The following is a 6,486-nucleotide window of genomic DNA, read 5'->3' as shown; positions in this document are numbered from 1 at the left end:
CATGCCGTGCCGGGTCGCGTCCCACCGAGTCCCTCCATCCCTGCGGGCTCCGAGGGCAGCCCTTGGTGTGGGCTCGCAGGCCACGGCAGGGCATTGGCAGTCTCCGTACCAGGCTCCGGGATGCTCGACGGTGCCGTATGGAATAATAACGGTGGATGCAGCAGGGGAACATCCCACTTCCAAGCCTTACCGCTGCCTTTGGTGGTGCAGCACAGCTGCGGGCAGCTGTTTGTGGAGGAAAGTGAACTGATGCATCAAGGAAAAGATGAAGAAGAACCTGCTGTGCCCAGGCACCCGGTGTTCACCCAACACATTCCTTCTTCTGCTTGGGCTCACTGCCAATGGCTCTAATGTCCATGGACATGGCAGGTAGATCCTAACGCATGGCCTGGAGCATGCTCCCACAGACACAGATAACCAAACATGCATTGCACAAACAGACATCTCACAGAAATGTTGGTGGGAAGGATCCTTTGGAGGTCTCCAAACCAACCTCCTGTCCCGAGACGGGTTGTTGTCAAATCTAGATAAGGATGGCCATGACTTTGTCCAGCCAAGTCCTGCAGACCTCCAAGGATGCAGATCCCCACACCTCTCTGGGCATTTGTCCTGTGAATGCACAACCCTCCAGGGGAAGGATTCTTTAGTGCCCAGCCTGATCATCCCAAGTGCAACTACACAAACTTTCACAGAGAAACTCAGCAACAAATTTCCAGAACCCAATAGTGGCCATTGGGACAAATGTTAGGAAGGTGCAACCCCCATGCTCTGGAAACACTCCCATCAAATCACAGGACTATGGAGACACATATGTGGCAGGGCTCTGGATAGGCACATAGCCAGATACAGAGGTCTGAAACCAATCTACCCAGCCAATAAATGAGAATGGCAACTTGCCGAGCTGATGGTGCACTGCTGCATTTCACACCCTCCTCCATCAGGTTGTGTATCTGGGAAGTTTGCTTTGCAAACAGTGTAAAGGTGTGTGCAAGGTTGTGAAGTGCAGCACTTCCTCATGACACTTACAGAACTCCAGCTAAATCTGTAATGACTCCCATCCCTGCAGCAGTATCCTCAAATGTCCGTGATGGGGAGGGTACTACCAAGACCTGTTCTCTACTACTGAGACCAGTGTTGTTCTCCAGTATGTACCTGAGCTGCTGCTTTTTGTTTTCCCACATAGAGCCTCATGACACCTTCCCAGGGCAGAGCATCTCTATAACCATGCCTTTGCCTGGATGACAGAGGTGGGCTGTCCCACCTCATAACTGCACAACCCTGCTGCAAGGACTGGTGACTTTAGAAGAGGGATTAAGGTAAGCAGGGACAACATTAACAGTCACCATCTCACACCAGTCTTACTGCAGTAGGAAGAGAAAGCCCTGCTCTCCTCCCATGCTCTGTCTTGAACCATGGAGGCACAAGAGGTTGAATAGGATTGTTGTCTGGGAAGGGAAGCAGAGGAAGATGTGTGGCTGCATGTCAGAAAGGTCTGTGGCTTCATGAAGGGGGTAAGATGGGAGTCTCAGATACCATGAAAAATGGGGTGAAGAAGGGCAACCCAATTGTCTTCACCCCTTACAGAGCTCCCCAACACCTAGTACTCCTCACTGTCCTAGGACACTACTGACTCCCCATGGCCTTCCCTTTGAACCTGGTCTGCTGCAGACTCTAATCTTAACCTTGTTGCCCAAATATTCAAGGAGCAGCAAAGTTCCACTTTGCCTACCCCTCTGAGAAGCTTTTCTCCTTTTCTGCTCTTGGCAGGGCTCATTAGGTGTGACACAGAGGCTTGCTGATTTTGTTACCCCTGTTTAGGGGTGTTTGCATAAGAATGTCTTTTGATGCTATTTTTCACCAATTTGTACAGCAATGACTGGGAGTGGGGGGGCTGCTTTTGATAACCCTCTCATTTCTTGACTCACTTCTTGCTACCGCGACATTCCGAGGATACAGGCCTGGGCATCAAGGAGGCATGGATATTAGTATTTGCTGAGAGCTCATCAGAGAATGCTATTCTGTATCAGGAATATTCTTCAGAAGCAATCCTTCAGCCACAGTGCCAAGATATCCCTAGCCAGACACCACCAGACCATGGGAGCAGTTCAGGAAGAAGGCAGCCACCTGCCTCCCAATCTGAGAGTGGAAACGCATGGAGAACACCATGCTGTGCTCACCAGTGTCACAATCAAGTCTTGATGTCTTTGGCAAAGAAGGCTACAGTGCAGCCTCTGCAGTCCTCCTGCTGGGACTTGCTCTCCAAATTTCGGTCTTCTGATGCACCAGAGTCCCAAACCCTTGAGTACTAAAGCAGCCAAGGTCCCTTCTCCCAGACTCTCAGAGAAGCTGTGACACCATTAAGCCACTCCTAGGTGCTCAGCACTGCCTGTAGCCCCCCGCGTGTCAAAGGAGCTGCCTGGATGTTTGTTCGCTGTCCTGCTTCAGTCCAAGTGAACTGGCTTAGGGAAGTCCACTTTGTGAACATTGATGGGCAGAGCAGAGTTTACGCAGAACCTCTGCCAACAGATCAGAGGGGGCAGGAGAGGTGTCCAGAGGCTTCTGGACAAAGCTGTGGCAGATGGGGTGCTTCTAGTAGTTCTGGCAGTTCTTGGAAGTCCAATACTGCTCTGCCCAACACACATGGACAGCTTCCCAGGCATGCCATGAAGCCTAGTAGGGGAAGGAAAGAGGCATAGACCCCATAGGTCTATGCAACCCCACAGGGACCTGCTGAGGAAGGATGAAAAGGGCTGGCCAGGATCCAGGCGATGAAATGCCAGCAGAAGACTGTTATGTGCTGATGTATGAATCTTTCAATCCTAGACAGTGAATACATAAGGAAAGACCAGCTTACTGAGGGCTGCAAGGGAGGTAGACAAGCAGTGGTGGGGAAGAGGACACAAACACCTCTCTTGTGCCTCCTGGAAAGTGTCTCTGATGTGAGAAAGGCTTCTTCCCATACAGTTTGGAGGCCACAACTACAGCCAGATTTTCACGCCTTTGACAGTATCTATTTATATTGGGAGAGTTACAGTTGGCAGAAGACAACCGTGAAGGAGGGAATTTCAAATGGTATGTAAGCATCTGGGGAGGAGGTGGGAACTATAGGGCAGACAGAGGGAGCAGCCATGCCTCATGGTGTTAGAGTTGGGGCCATGAAGTCACAGCTGAATGTGCACATTACGGTCCTGCTGAGGCAATGTTCACAGTGAAGAGCTGTCAGGAGGAAAGGTCAAGGTTGTGGGCAAGCTGAACATGGTCTGATGCCCTGGAGGGGGTCTTTCATGTAGGCACCCTGTCCTTCTTGGTCGTGCCCCCTTCTGCCAGCAAAGGGAAACCTGAGAGAGATACTGGGCTAAGGAAGGGCAACCATAGCTGTACCTATTGCTTTTCTCATCCCAAGTCACTGTGGCAGGACAACTGGAGATTAAGTCTTCAGGAGGAGGTGTCAAAGGGACAGCATGGGGGACAACATGAGAAGTCATCTTGTCCCCAGACCTCTCTTCCTTCTTGGCTTATTGGGGAGGAACTGTAGCAGGGGGTCTTCCCATAATTTCTGTCTAGGGCACAAGGTGTGAGAGAGCCAGGCACGGCGAGGGAAGGTGCCTCATGCAAGGGGTGAGGGGTACATTTGTAGAGATGCTCTTGGGGAAAAATGCAACGAACCTGCAGGAGTTTGGTTAATCAGTGAAGAGCTGGGTCAGAGAGAGGATAAAATGAAGAGTAAGTCGGTGTCTGAAGCAGAGAAAAAGGTGTCAGGAGAGACACTGGGCAGACCTGGAGAGGGACAAGCTGGTGGTGGAGGTGGGCATGAAGCAAGAGTAGGGATATGGGTGGCTTAGCACATGGGCCAAGTAATTTTTTAGGAATGGAAAAGGCTTTGTCAGAAGCAGGGCTGAGGCTCAGATGTGCTGAGGATTTGGGAGGAGAAGGGCACAAGACATCAGGGAGAGGAAAATTGGGGGAAGGAAAATTGGGGAAAATAGGAGAGCAGCAAGGGTACCAAGAGGGTCTATCGGTATGGGTGAGAAGACTGTTCTAACTGCTCCACTCATTCCACTGCACAGTGCAAGGCCATGGCTTAGTTTTTGTCACGGACATCATAAGCCAGTAAAACCTATAGAAGACTGGAGAAAGAAGAACAGTTGTTTTCTGCCCTGGCATGTTGCTTTATCCCAGTTCCTGGTAGGGATGCTTCAGGACTCATCATTGTAGATCTCTCTCCAGTTAAATTATTTTATTTCAGAGCTGATTTGATCTGTGCTGTTTTGAAAGCAGTTTTAGGGACATTTGCGAAGACACAATGGCCATATTTCTTCTAAACCAGGTAGTTTTCTGAGTCAACTGCTTGTTGCTCTATTCACTGTCCTATAGCCATTTGAGCAAGTGTCTATATTAGTACTTATTTCATACCTACAGTTTACATAGCTTTTTATCTATGGCATTTCAAGGAGCTTTTAATTGAATTTCAGTTGCCACTTTATTAGATTCACAAGAAAGAGGCATATATTGTAAGATTTTGCAGAAAAGGTATTTTGAGGGATTCACAAGAACCAAAGAAAAATTCTCACTCAGTGTTTCTATATGCTGGAGTTTGGCTTTGTAGGAATTTCTGATACTCAGATATTGATCATGTGTATTGGCAAAAACAACACTCACACTTCCCCACACAGGGGTTTTGCAAAACCCACCCCACTCTTCATCTAAGTTGTAAATTAGTCCATCCAACCCTATCCTGATCAGAGATCCTGGCAGCAGGTCCCATGCTTTGGAGAAGGTGTCCGAGACCCCATGAAATGACCATGGCTCGTGCATGTGTCAGCCCACAAAACAAAAGCTCCTTCCTTTCTCAGAAGAAGAAAACTTTGAGATGGGCCAGCACAAATGCTTTCAAGCACCTTGCTCAGGGACTGCATAACGAGACACCAAAGAAGAGGAGGTGGATGGGGAAGTGAGACCATCATCAAGCCATCTCTTCTAATTCAGATGCAATCTTCTCTTGGCTTCTGTGGAGCACAGAGTTAATATGTCTCATCCTCAAGACCTAAGAGATGTTTCACATTTCTGTCACACTCATAGGAAGTTCATTCATCCCAAGAGACAGGTCACAACTTCTGCAATACTTCATAATCTTCTTCTTAACAGTACAGTTAATGCTAATAACACTAGCTTGCTCACAGCATTTCACAGGGACTAGGCAGGATGTTTACTGTAACAAAAGACAAAAATTAGGAACAAGGCATGTCAGCTGAGTGATTCCCTTATATCCTGACATCCTTAGAGTTTGGGGTGTCATATGGTGTGCCTACCCTCAAAAGACTTCTCCTGATGTACCTTTGGCCCAGCATGTTGAATGATCCTCTTGCTTCTGCTGAACTCCTCCTCTCTCACAGCAATGTGAGTAGACATACTTGGACTGCACCAAACATCCTAACTCCAGGCCATGGCGTATACTGACTGTGTCTGGACTGCCCAAGTTGCGAGTGATCCTTTCCATGGTTGTTAGGAATTACAACCATGGGCAGCTTGGCAACTGCCCAAGTAAGAATTGCATTCATCTTTTTGAGAGACCCCAGGTCTTCCAGCTGAAGAGTCTTAGCCCTCCTTTAGTAATGCCATCATTCAGTACCTTTGATTATCTTCATCACATTTCCCAGTACCTGCTCTGATTCTCCTGGGTCTTCCTTGTCAATGAGGAGAGCAGAATAGCATGTATTCCAGATATGTTTCCTGTCTTGGTCTCTAGCAGTAATTCCTGATATTCTGTTCTCTGTGATGACCATGCAGGAGATTTGAGATGATATTTTTATAGAAGGCTGTACTTAATTAAGCATCTGTTGTATATTGGAAACTCATTGTCTATAAAGAGAAACTAGTGAATTAGCTCAGATATAGACGTTCACATTGTAGACATCCTCCTATCATGAGACAGATCTCTCCTCCCATGTCCCATTGTGTTGCATTATCCTGTGAAAATGGCTCTTTTTCCACCAGCTATAAGCTAAGGAGTAAATAAATCCTCAGCCCATCACAGGTAATATTCAGGAGCACTGACTGCTTCTGTACTTCTTGACCTAAGCATTGATCTGCAGCTTTACTAACACTCAACTGATCATGTATCTGGATGGCTTATGTTCTTCCTTAGCTCATGCAAACAGGAATGGCAAGAAACAGCAACTGTTGTCTAGGAGCAGTCTGATTTCATGGCACTTTAGGTTGAGATCCAGGCACAGGTCAGCCCCCCTCCCATCTCAAATAGGGGTGCAATAGAACTAGGAAAGGTTTGGAGAGTTACAGCAATGCTGATCAAAGACAGAGAAGGGCATTGGTAGAAGGAGCTACTGAGTAGGCTGGGATTCTTCAGTTTGGAAAAGAGATGACTGATGGGGATACAGTAGAGGTCTTCAAGACCAAGTGGCTGATAGAGGGTGGACAAGAACTTACAATGATTGGGGCATCAAATTAAGCCAGCTGGTGGCATTAAAA

This window comes from Pygoscelis adeliae, unplaced genomic scaffold (genome assembly GCF_000699105.1).
Source record: "Pygoscelis adeliae isolate BGI_AS28 unplaced genomic scaffold, ASM69910v1 Scaffold97, whole genome shotgun sequence".
Classification (NCBI taxonomy): Eukaryota; Metazoa; Chordata; class Aves; order Sphenisciformes; family Spheniscidae; genus Pygoscelis; species Pygoscelis adeliae.
Note: the sequence above shows the minus strand (reverse complement) of the source record.